The sequence below is a fragment of the Thermobia domestica genome, chromosome 10 (assembly GCF_964235325.1).
Source record: "Thermobia domestica chromosome 10, izTheDome1.hap1.1, whole genome shotgun sequence".
Lineage (NCBI taxonomy): Eukaryota > Metazoa > Arthropoda > Insecta > Zygentoma > Lepismatidae > Thermobia > Thermobia domestica.
In genome coordinates this window covers 2,263,710-2,277,712 of record NC_137463.1, presented here as the reverse complement: position 1 = coordinate 2,277,712, position 14,003 = coordinate 2,263,710, and the positions used below count along the sequence as shown (strand labels likewise).

At 36.5% G+C, this 14,003-nt stretch overlaps 1 protein-coding gene across 9 annotated transcripts in view; it reads left to right on the top strand.

Moving 5' to 3' along the window:
* Rdl (Resistant to dieldrin) overlaps positions 1-14,003 on the top strand; it is a 555,185-nt gene that overhangs the window by 281,724 nt on the left and 259,458 nt on the right. The gene's annotated exons all lie outside the window — the stretch shown is intronic.

The following is a 14,003-nucleotide window of genomic DNA, read 5'->3' as shown; positions in this document are numbered from 1 at the left end:
ACTATCACTTCAATGTGGTCCGGGTTACCGGCTGGATTGGGTAGTATTAAATTAAACGAAGTATTATAGAATTAAATAGATGAACGGCGGAACGCAACATTGACATGGTATTATTTTGATATATGCCCACTATTGTTAGTAACATCCAAGCTACCATATTGTTCATTTTCCGATTCTTTTCTTTCATTCAGAAGGCATAGTTGCCAAATCGTAACACGATCAAATTTTTTTAAAAATGAAATGACATCTTTAAGTTTTACGTTCCACGGTTATGACGGTTGGGGTAAAGGAGACGGTAATGATGAGAGATGAGTAAAAGGGTGGAATGAAGAAAGTGGGAGGAAACGGGAGAACCCCGAAAAAATCACGAGCACGGGGTTTGTCCACCATAAGGTCCACACGGCACGAGCTGGGATCGAACCAGGGACCACAAGCACAGGAGGTGAACGCTCTACTACTGAGCCTCCGCCCCCCCTCACGTTTCATTTCCAGACATGTGTAATTAAATGAGTTGAGTTGATTTTGAGTTTAACGTCCCTGTCAGCAGCGAGGCTATATAAGACGGGACCTACTGATTAACGTGGAATTTCAACCACATGAGCTCCAGCCGGTAAGGGTTCATTTAAATCACTCTGATTTAAATCAAGATTTAAATCACCTTCATTTCAAAATAAAAATCGTTGATTTAAGCCAAATTCCGGAATAAATTAATTTGAAGTGAAAATAAGTGAAATCCCGTTTCTGTTGCGTTATTTCGATTATGGAAGATAATAATCATAATACAATAAGATGCAACTCTATGTACAGCACAGTATGAAAACGAGCGTCGTGCAGAGGATGATTAGGGAAAATCCAATTTTGAACGCGTAACGGAGCAATCCTGTTCTCTTACCTTCGTAACATAGGAATCGTTATCTATTCCACCGAGGAAATCACCATCGACATTTTAGACAAAAATTCTTTTGTGTGCGTGTCTGTTTTTATTTTTCAGATAACAGAGGCGTATTTAGGGAGGTCTGATCCTCTCTCCGAAACGTTAAAATGTATATTTTACACAACTTTAGGCAAAATTAAAGTTTTTTTTATATGTATTCCGTGCCGCAAGTTAGTTCTAGACTGTTCCATTTTTAGAAATATATCCTTGGCACATTGTAAAAAATCGTTGGGTTATTTCAACGACATGCCTATGTGTTAACACGATTGTGTTAAAATATAACACAAACAAGTGGTTAGAACAACTCATTCTCCATTTGAAGTTGTGTGTCAAATGCCAGTAGTTGAAATGACACACAGCCTGTGTGTTAAATTAACTCAAGTGTAGAATCTTCGGTGTTGTTTTCTGTGTAATTGCCAAATATGTTGGGCATCTAATTATAAAGGCTTATGAATTGAAGCTACAGACAGACAAACACAGTAGAAAGAAATACTTAAACAAATCCTGGCATACGCAAAATTTCGAAATGCAAACCGCGCGATGTGTTTTCAATTGTTTTACATAATGTTTCTGAAGAAACCCTAACAGCACAAGATGTGCTAGGCATGTGCCATTTAGGTGTTCTAAATTCATCTCCCACATTTGATGCATTTATTAATTCTTTTCTAGGCGATTGTGTACTAGAAGCAACAAACGCATCAACTTTATTAGATGACAACTCGCGCCGATCATTTGAAAGTGAATATGAAAGAACTATAAAATAAAGTAAATAGACAGTCGTCATTTTGTTATAAAATTAGGTCTACATGGCGAGCAGATTTTATCTTATCCCGAACGGTTATCGTCGAATATACGCGGCTTAAAGGAGCACTCTGATTAGCCAAATTCAAAAGACCTCAACAATTTATCCCTCTACAAGCGACATTCTATTCATCGCCTCCGTGGCCAAGTCGGAAGAGCACGCGGCTAGTAATTGAGAGGCAGGTGGTTCGTGCCCCCTACGCCACTGGAGTATATTTTTTTACTTGTTGAATGTGTTTTTTTAGACTCAGCATAATGTAAACACATTAAGCATATAGGTGATTTAACATATTTTTGGGGAGTAATTTTGTGGTTCATTAACGCTTACGGCACAGCTCAACACCGGTTGTGTGAAAAAGACGTAACACACCCCCTGCGTTAAACGCCAACAGCGCGGGGTATGTGTTGAACTAACACCGCATAGTGGAAGTCAAACTGGAACCACTGCCCTGTGTTAAAATTGAGTTGAATTAACACAAGTATTTTTTACTGTGCATATATCAATAACTTTCGTAGAAAAAATGTGTTATGTTGATGAACGTTGCTGTACTTTTTCCTGAATCCTTAGGAAACATTGTTTGGGATTGAAATAGGTTAATGATTAATTCAAAATTCAACCCCAATACTTTCACTTAAATGGCATAATTAACATTTAATAGTAATTCCTAATGTTTTTTCGAGTTCGCGTCTTGTAGTATACGAGGAGAAAGATGTGATTTAAATCGAAAATAATAGATTTAAATAAAAAGAATCAACAAAAATGATTTTTTAAAAAAGAAATCATGATTTTTTTCTATCCTGTTACCAGATAGAGTACTTACTTGGAATACAAATGTCAGTAGTTGTTTGGATCTCACTTCAAACAGTAGGCCCTGTCTCACTTAGCCTCGATGCTGGAAAAGGACGATAAACTCCAAATCTAACAAACCAAACTTCTTGAACACCTCCAACTGTGTCATGAATTGGTGCTTAAAAGGTATCAAACAAAAGAAAATATTTGATTCGTTTTACAATGAGCACACAAGATGGCACTTGTTGTTACATCTTGCTATTAATAGAAGTGGTTGTTTTATGAAATGTTTATTTGCATGTGTAAAGTGTTTTAAAGTAACGATCTTGTTACAAAATAGATATATTGTTTGACCGTTTTTCGTGTTATGTTTCACATTTTGTTTGAATATTAATTTACATTTAAGGAAATAGATTTTGAGAAGAAAGTTGCGCAGAACGCCATAATGCGTTGTTGCCAAATTTGTAGGTTTAATTCCTGGATTCTAGCATTGCAGTTCAAGAAGCAGAACTTAGCTAAGAACTTCGGTAAGGGTCGAAAACTAATTTCTCCAGTTAGTATCCAAGCAGAATTCCATGATTACTTCCTTTATTATCTGGCACCAGTAAACACTCGACACTACCTGGCAACGCCGCACTATTCAAGCAGCGTTTAGCATAGTACCGAGAACACCTAGTGATCCATCTTAACGCCCCACGATCATGCTCTTTAGGCTATGGAAGATAGATGATTTAGTCAAGGGAATGATGATGGAAGAATTGGTGGAATGTGAAAGTGGGAGGAGACGGGAGCAGCCCGAGAAAACCCACGGGCATGATGCTGTCCACCACAATCTTACTTGGCATGGGATCGAAGCAGCAACCCCATGTCCCTAAACCCCCTCTGTCACTAAACACCGTGCCCTCAATGAACAACAGAATCAAGTCCACTTTTTGGTGATTTTGAACATATTTCATCTTTAAGATCTTTATCTGATGCTTCTTGTCCCTGAGCATGAAGCTTAAAAGATTCATGTCCAGATAATTTAAATAATTATTATAATTAAAAAAAAGTTTTTAACTTTTCCATGTTCCTAAAGGAGTGTATAATCTATATGTCTCGTTTTCTCAGAACTTGGGAAATTGGATTTGATTCCTTTGTGCTCTGAACGATTCAATTATACCAACAGACTACTTTAGTAAATTAAATTTACCTCAGAAAATCCTTTAAAAACAATCGAGGAAATTTGATATTCAAAAAAAAATATAGAAACTTAAATACCCATTTTAATTGAACAAAATATTACAATTTGATCATTAAAATGGAATTCTAATGTACAATGTTGAAAGAATAAATAAATGAATTGCCTAATTCAGAGAAGACCTCAAAAACAAGGACAGAAGGGATTATGCGATAACGATGATACAGAAAGTGCATTGGAATATGTACTTATTCCATTTGAGTTTCCTCTGAAAATTGAGAAACAGGGCTAATGGACTAAGCAGATCAGCCACAGTGTCGTTAACTACTCAGTTACGTAGAGAGATTAGCAACCAGAATGGATGGCACAGCCCAGCCACCAAGTTTCTTGGACTTGGTGGTCGCTCGCTGACGGAGGAGGGGGGAATGAGTTCTGAGAAAAGTTAGAAGGCTGGGGCACAATAGAAGCAAAAACGCTGGCTTTCCCGAATATTAATAGCCTCTGAATAACGCTTACCGGAACAGAACCTTGTAGCCAGGTCGAATTTCGCAATTAGTCAAAACTGTGTTGCCCTGCAGCCAGAAATCCTGTGGATATAGACTCGCTCTGAATTTTCAGGATCAGTTTTCCTCTGCACTCGGCGTACTTTAATCATTTACTGAGGGTAGTCTGTGGGGAGGAGAGAGGAGAGAAATAAATTTATTGGAGTACCGAAAAGGAAGTGTTCGATTCCTCCGTTCCTTGGCTGCGTTTCAGCTTCCGTCGTTGCGGACGCCTTCATAAATGTAATTACCTTTCCAGCTGCAACGGCCTCCAATAAATGAGAAAGTAAGCTTTTATAGCAAATTTCCTGCATCGCTTAAACACACGAGAAACAAATTACATTAAAACGATTCATGTGAAACGCTGTATCTTTTATTTTTCTTTATATCGCTCAGAGGAACATATTAGAACAAAGAAAAAAATTGTTCCTTTATATGTTTTGAGAAATTTAGTCGTCCACAAGCGCCATTATTACTTTGATTTTCTTTAGTATAATGTCCCATGATTATACTCCCAGGTTAAGGGAGATTATAATAATAATGAAGGAAATTGTGGAATGAAAGAAAACCTAAGCTTACGATATTTGTTCATCACAAAATCCACTTGGCGGGTGCTGGGATCGAACCTGGGAACTCAAGCAACAGAGGTGACGACTCTACCACTGAGACACCGTGTCCTCAGTGATTATTCATAATACTAGTTTATATTTTATATTTAAGCATTACATAATCTCATACGAGGGTCAATCAAAAAGTTAATCGCTTTCAAAGTAGGTTCCTTCGCAACACATACACCGCTCCTACCATTGCTTTAAACACTGAGAAAAGTCATTTTTTGGTATCTTCCGAAGTTTAGCCCAGGCTCGTATCTAAAGGGTATAGGGGGCCAGGTCCCCCTAAATTTTTACGGCCCCCTAAAATTTTCAGGGTAGGCTTGCAAATGAACTATAATATGATGGTGAACTATAATTTGGTTAGATCAGCCCCCGTAACTTCTCCCCCCCCCTCATCATTTTTGGAATGGCCACCGGCCTGGTTCAGCCGTCGTGTTGGTTTTGATTTTTTCTACGGTTGCGAAATGGGTACCGGTGCTGTTTCCTCAAAGAACTGTCACCGTAAGCTCTTTTTATAGCTGTTGAAGCACATTTCCCCATTTTGCATATGAGGTTGATATTTTTGCGCGTTGCTGGAACTGCGACATTGCTCCAACTGATCAAGAACCACTCCTCCATTCAGCTACGCTACTCATAAACTACCTGCTATGACCTGTTCACACTTGTCAAATTCATAATTAGGTAACCCAAGGACTATACTGTACAAGATCATTATGATTAGATTCCTAATACCAAAACTGCAACATTTTTCCGGGTACTTTTTGACTGTTGCTGGTATATCTCATGTGGTTTCTAAGAAACGCAAAGTCTACTTCTAACAATGATTTTTCGATTTCCAAATTGTATTTTTTGCTAGTATGGGAAGTCTTATAGTACGAATATGTCCTTCCGTCTGTCTGCCGACAAATATCCGATATAAAACGGTTAAGAGAGTGCCAAAAATATTTTGTATGAACTAAATGCACCAAGAATTGGCCCCACCTACAACTTTTTCCCTTTTTGAAACCGTAAATGATAAAAACCTATAATATTCTCTATCTCAACATTGACCAACACAGAGCGAAAGTGGTAGTACATAACTTGAAGCGATTTTCTTAATTGATGTATGGTCTTAATTACAGTTACCAGTTCTGCTCTTTCTTCTTTACTAAAACCGAAAGCTGTAGAACTCTACTCCTACCACTGTTGATTCCGGTGGAGTAAAACGGTAAGAGATATCGTTCCCAAGTATAAGTCCTATCTCCTAGTTTATGCTTCTCCTGAAAAATGAGATGATACTTCTATCAGTCCCAGTTTTGACGTTAAACTTCCACAATTTCAAAGCCTATTGTAGTTTCAGAGTGGGAAAGAAAATTCACTTGTTTTACCATATATCCCAGATAAGAGTCCAGGTTGTCTTCGATTTTTTTAAAATTTGATTTTGAGTTTTGCGTCCCTTTCAGCAGTGAAGCTACTTGAGATATGAACTTACGGAGGAATCCGAAACACATGAGCTGTCGCTGGGAATCGAACCCGGTCTTCGACTCCAAAGCTGAGTACGCTAACCCCTTAGCCACGCGGGAGCTCTGCCTTGTCTCGAAAAGATGTCGTCAAAGTTATGTCTCGCCTCATTCCTGTCAATCATGACTATAGGTGCCCTAATTCATAAGATCGAAGTTTATAGACCTAGTACTCACTCTAACATGATATTAATTTCTCAAAGTTTAATGTGTGTGTGTGAATTCAAAAGCGTGATGTCAGTGAGGTCGAAATGATATTGTGAGTGTGAGGTTGAGTGCATATGATGATATCTGATGCGAGTAATATGAGAGTGATGTTAGATTGGTGATGTGAGTGTGAGGTCGAGTGAGGGTGATTTCATGTTGATCACGTGACCGTGAGCTTGAGATCGAGGAGGTAAGGTGAAAGTGGCTACATTTGGTATTGCAGATGTGTTATGTGAGAATCCGAAGAACCAGTAATACCCAGGGACTTATTCGTGTAGGTCAAACAAAAGAAGCTCGCTTCCATTAAGACATGAAATTTCAAAATATAACATACATCAATAATAGTAACATTTATATATAAATAATATATATATATATAAATAATAGTAACATTTATAAATATGTATATGTTGATATGGACAACAGTCTGTATGTAGCGTATGATAACAATTAATTGAATGATCCTACCTGAACATTTAACTTAAGTTTTGTAGCCAGACATGTATAAACATATTTTTTCTAGACAGTTTTGATATGAAGGGTATGAGGCAAGAACATGGTAATCCACAATTTTACTATTTTAAAAAATTAAAGATTTCCTTCTACACAATTCATTTTCAAAGTCGGAAAGCTGATTTTTTCACATAAGACTATATATGAAGGATTAAACGGACAAGGCTAAATGAAGCAGTATGCGTTGCTGTCTATCGGATGCTGCAAAACACAGCAATTTCAAAATTGTGAGTTACCATATTTTTGCTCACACCCTTCATATAATACGCAACGAAGCCATTAAAAGTGGATGTATTCTCAATTATAAAAAAGGGAATTTTATAAAAAATAAAAAAAATAAAAGGTAAATGCTGGAAATCTTTGTAAAGTTTAAATATATTTTATCTTTGGTGTTATAATTGAACAATTAGCGAGTAAAATACGTTTTAATTAGTTCCAGAAGCTATAATCTTATGAACTTCGGACTAATATATAGATGTAATAAACTTATTTTATCTATTATCTTCTCAAATAGGAATAAATGAAGATGAAAGAAATGGTGATATCATTAAAAAGTGGTTGAAAGCAGAAAATACCAAAAAAGCAAGCATGAACATGGTCTAGAATCGAAGTTATGGTTTGGGCACCTGTGAGATGAAAGCTCTAGGACTAAATAGCGTCAGATATTGAATTTAAGATGGTTTCAAAGGCTTATCAATGATAATTTACATTAAATTAAAAAATTCAGATTTATAAAGTTAATATTAGGGAAGTGTATCTTATGAAAACTAAATGTCTATGGTTCCTAGTTACTAAATTTGTGGTATTAACCCCTGATGTTAAAGTTGTTACATTGAGGAATTGTTAGTACGATTTGAAACAAGCGAAATTTCTAACTCAACCAGTCGTTATGCAGGGTGGCGCATATAAAAGTAGGCCGTGTAATAATAAAGGAAATGCAGTAAAATTACAGAAACAAAGAGCTGAAATGGACTTACCTTTTATTTATAATGAAAAATAAAGTGGAAAATAAAGTGGAAAATACATTTATAGAAGATGTTCAAAGTGACCCCCTACGACATCAATACACAGCTCTGCACCTGTAAGCATATTTAGATACACCCAGCGTAAAGTTCGGATATCGACGGCAGCAAATGTTGTCTTTCAGGTCATTAGTTTCATAGACCTTGTTCTTCAGGTTCCCCACAGAAAGAAATCAAATGTTGTTAGATCCGGTGAATGTAGTGGCCACAAACCTTTGCTGACAGTTAGTTCCTCAAAGAAGATATCATGGACTCGTTCCAGGGGTACCTTAAAAGTGTGACATGTTGCTGGAAGAAGCAGTATTGTCGTTCATATTCAGTAAGTTGAGCACAAAATCGATAAAAAAAAATTCATATATGCAACCATGTTGAGGGTAGTATCAAAAAATATCGGTCCAATGATGCGCGTTCCTGTTACCAAACGCCATTTTTTTTTTCATTATGAAGTGGTTGCTGACAAACAACGTTAGGGTTCTCCACTGCCCAGTACCACGTGTCCTGTGAATTCACGTGACTGAAAAGATGAAGCCATGCTTCATCACTCATGATGGAATGGAAAGAGTCTAACAAACTATCCTTGATGTTATTCAAAAGTCAGTGCAGTAATATACACATCGATTGTCGTTGTGTATTATCGATTGTTGTATATCGATTGTTGAAGAAATAACAATCGATAATTGTATAAACTATCCATTGTTGTAGCTGTCTACTCAATTTCAGAAGTCGAAATATTGCATTCGCATTCAAAGGGGATGCGGGCTACTTTTAACCACACTACCCTGTACCTTTGGCATCATTACAAATACAAAATCAAACATCGTATCAAAATATTAACAGAACAGTTGTTTTTTAACCTATCAAAACTTAAGAATGTTAAATGAGAAGAGAAATTTCCTCGTGACGTCAGTGAATGACGTGGGAGAGAAAAAATTGATCGATCAATGAAAAAAAGTAACTAAGAAAATAGGGTGTATATGTTTGGCATCCCAATGTGTAATTATCTTTTTTTTTTATTTCATCCTTCTCCAGGGAGCAAAAACATCTGCGCTTAGTAATGGAAAAGGGAATGGGGAACGCTGGAAATTGGGAAATGCAAGAAACGCATAAAAAATTTATGAAAGAAAGAAATATTTTTAAATAACTTCCAGAGCAGCAGTATTTTTAGGGAAAAAAAGCGCAAATGTTTATCTCAATTTCAAATATAACTCATATGTCTATATATAGCGTTACTATATATATGAGACACACACACACACACACACACACACATATATATATATATATATATATATATATATATATATATAAGGGGGCTATTGGGCTCAAGCCGCCCCCTCCCCAAATAAACTTGTTAGTTTTTCGCATTCCACATACAACAATAATCGTTCTTATCATTTCTAAGAATTTCATTGACTTTCCATTTTCTTATGCTCTTTGTTCAGAAATAATATGGTATTTGTCAAATTTCATTACAAGTAAGGACTGCGTTCTTTTTTCTTTGTTTCGTCCATTCTACTCTTCTGTTTCTTTTTCTTAGTTGTTATTTTCTTTCGTTTCTCCTATCATACTTTCGACCGTTGGTAGTTGTGATTCAACTCGGCCTTCGTCAGTAACATAAAAACTAAGGGAAGCTGATAAGCGAAACTAGTCTTGCACACCAACTTGCACGGATAAGAACATAACGGGACTTTAGTTATTATAGCAAAGGAATATTTACATCGTTTAGGCATAAAGAAAGGTAAATATTTGAATTAAAGAAAATCAAAAAAGGGGGGATAAGTAGCCCAGGAAATTAGGTAGACCAATAGGATGTTTCCTTTTCCTTCTCTGAATAGAATAAAAGGTTAGATTCACTGTTAATTTTTTGTGTGTATCATATCACATAAAATCCACTAGTCTGCAATTCTTGCCATTAAAACTTCAATATATGCATAATTTAATATATATTTAGTTCTCAAACTCGGGTAGGCAATGGCCCCCCTGTTTCCTCGTGTTGTGCATAGGCCCCCCGAACTAAAATCCTATATACACCAATGTATATAATACTACTTACGTTTGACTTTACCTCTGACGATACTTCCATATATCTGACTTCACTTACTTTAAAAAATTGTAAATTATTTCTCAATCTTGTCTTCTGCAGAATCTGACGCGTAATAAAATAATTAAAAAAAAAAAAAACGGGGCATTAAAATGATAGCAATAAAAGTGCAAGTCAATAACTTTGAGGAAAGCAATAAATAAATTAAATAAAGTGTCGTGATCCTATTGATATGGAAAGGTGCACTTACTTTAAAACTATCCTGTAAACTGTAGATAAATTCCACTCACTCAATAAAAGTTTTCGTTCTGTATGCACAGAAAGAGTTGCTTAATGGTAGATAGGCTAATAAATAAGAAAATGAAATGAAATGAAATCTTTAAGTTTCACATCCCACGACTAAGCTACTAAAGGAGACGGTAATGATGAGAAATAATTGGAATGGTGGAATGGAACCAAGAACCCCATGCACCAGAGCTGAGAGTTCTACCACTGAACCACCACGGTCCCTGCTAACAAATAAGAGATTAGTTTAATATATTTACAATTTATTCTACTCATCTAAAAGCCTAAATTAATAATCTAAAAGTATCTTACGTATCTGTACAAAGTTTACTGTTGTTAAATTAAAATTCGTAATTTTTAGGATAAAAAATAGAATGTTTCCATAATATTGTAGGCAAGGATAAAATGACATTTTGTGAGCTTCTTCGCGGCTAAACGGTTAGTCTACACGCCTTTGACGTTGAAGAATCAGGTTTGATTCCCCGCAGGAGCTCATGTGGTTTGGATTCCACGTTAATCAGTAGAACCACGTCTCATATAGCCTGGCTGCTGAACTGGACGTCAAAATCAAAATCAAATCAACTGCTCAAAATGACATTTTGCGTCTTCTAAAAAAAAATAGTTTTAAACAGTTGCACATACGTAGGAATAGAAAGGGAAGTCGAAAGGTTCATATGAAGAAGTTAAATCCACACAAAGAGTAATGTTGGCGAAATGGGACACACGATGCAGAGAAGAAAGGCAGACGATGCATCAGTTGAAATGACGCTTCTTTTCTGCTTTCATGGTCTGCATCAACGAAAAAAAAAACTGTTTCTTTGAGAGATGCAACGTCCTTCATAAATAATGTGGAATAATCTTCCCTCAACAGCTTCCTCTAAACTTGGGTTGAAGGTTGAGGAAGAATACCGTATGAAGCCAAGGAATGTTTTCAACTTAGATTTTGATGTGCAGGGGGTAAAGAAAAAAGTCAGAAGGTTATCAAAGGGTTGATGTAAGTTGTAAATATTTAAAGATTATCATTTTGACACAAAATGGCCTTCTATAGCTTCGTACGAAACAGAGAGAGAGAGAGGGAGGGAAAGAGAGAAAGGAAGAGAGAGAAACACATAAAGAGAGAGACTACAAGCACTGCTTAAACTCGTAAACAACCTGATAACCACAGTTTCATTGCGTTCCACAAATAGAACTCGAATGGAGTACATTCATTCACAAAATTCGTTGCATCTACAAACGAATATGATAAGATTCTACGAGATCATCAAAAGAAAATACGTCGTGTAAAAAATACGTTGGACCATTAGACCTTGTAAACGTTTTCTGTGCTCATCTGGATAAATATTTCTTATTTTAAAAATCTCGGAGTAACATTTGAAAATTTCTTTATTACTTATTTGTTTATTTATTTATCTATTTAACAAACACCAGACACAGCTTAGAGGCCATTTTATATTGTATATCCAACAACAGCAATAAGAATGGAAAGGATTTGGGAAGGTATCGGACAGGACCTGTTTAGTAGGTACCATCCCGGTATTTAATTGATAGGACTCAGGTAAACCCGTCAGGATGGTCGGCAGTGGGCATCGAACCCACGACCTTCCGAATGTGAAGCTAACGCTCTACCACTTGAGCTACTTCGCTTCCTGTAGGAATGCGAGAGCTAATCAAAAATATGAAATGAAATATTTAAGTTTCCTAGGTTAAAGGAAACGGTGATGATCAAAAGTAAATGAAATGGTGGAATGAAGAAAGTAGGAGGAAACTGGAGAACGCCGAGGAAACCCATTCACGCGGTGTTTGTCCACCACAAAGTTCACTTGGCGCGAGCAGCGATCGATCCAGGGACCCAACGCACCAGATTTGAACGTTCTACCACTGAGCAAATCTAATCAAAGAGAACAACTGAACAGATGTCTCTGTACTTTGTTGGGAAGAAGATATGTTACTAACCCCATGATCTCATCATAGATTAATAATTGGAACTGAAACACTCCTTGTGTGTCTTTTATATCACATTAGCAAGAGCGAGGTAGCTAGTGCTTTCTGTGATAACCCGTACTATCCAAGTAAGAGATGTTCTGGTAATTATAAACAGGAAACATCTGGTGCTCGTGAGGAAATTTTTGGCTTAATAATTTTATTATGTTCACGCAAGTATGATGGTGATCGACATACAATTCTAAAATTAATGGAAAAGCTGGTAATAACTGGTTTATTAGTCAGCGAGGATAGCCTTATCCATGGATACTCGCCCCCCTCTCTTACCGAAATTTAATTTAATTTAATATAATTTATCCTTATATCGATTTTAGACCCCCAAAAGCTTTTACCCCCTCCCGCGTACGTGCTTGCCCTTATCTTTAAAGATTTGTAGCCCTCAAAGTCATCAGATTGTTTTTGTGTCTGTCGGTGACGCTGTGTTAATGTTACCAGCAATGTTATGTATACCGTTTTTATTGCTATTACTCTCAAAGCACGATATTATGTAGACATTATAAATGGAAAAATGACACTGTTGTTCTTCCATGACAACAATGCAGTTCCATAAAGATAACAATGCAATAATATACAGTCAGATACGTTCAGCAGTACTATGAGGGACGTCATGATGAAATTCAACATCTTCCATGATCTTCCACACAATGCCTCACTTCAATTTTATGGAAAAAAATCTTATGGTCTACTTTGGATCACACCAACGAGTCTGGTAACATTTTCTTATAATCATTGACCCAACAGACTGCTATGGGGTCACGGTGGCTCAGTGATAGATAGAGATGGCGTGGGTCAATGAAAATCCATGGTGACCCACCTTGACCCATGACCCATTGTGATCTACTCCGACACATCACCTACCATGACCGACTCTGACCCATCACCCACAAAACCAATCGTCATCAACTCTGACCCATGATCCACGCTCTTTTCTCTACTGACTAAAGAGTTTACGCTTATAATAAAACAAGGCTCTGAAATTCCCACTAATCGGAACTTGAATTCCTCGGTCAATTGTTCAAGCACCTCTCTGTTACGATGAATCTTCCTTTACGATATAAAATGGTAAAGTGTTTGTCATAGGTCAAGTGTCATGGGATGAATTTCAATTTAATCATCGTATATAATTAGTTCCTTGATGAATTACAGACACTTTTCAGTGGAAAGATAGGATGAAATTGAAAGTCTGAAATCAAGGTAAAGTAGACCAATGTAAAGGAACAAAAACATTGTAAAATTTGACCCTGTCTCGAAAGCTAGTAGTAAGTGGTGTATTTAAGGAAGGCTTCCGGGCTTAAGCTCCCTCCAAAAATTACTATTTGAAGTAAATGAGATATCTTGTGGAATTTTCACATTTTCAGGAATAAAGTTAGCAAATCCTACCCCCAAACGAAATCGTAAATACGCCACTGGCTATTGCTATCATTATAATTACAAATAACAATAACCAAAAGTGCCTAAAGTTCTTTCTTCACTTAGATATACTCATCTCAGGTAGGTAAACAGAAACAAGTAAAAAAAAAAAAAAAAAAAAAAAAAAAAAAAAAAGAAGAAAAATGAAGGCCCTAAAAGTAAAA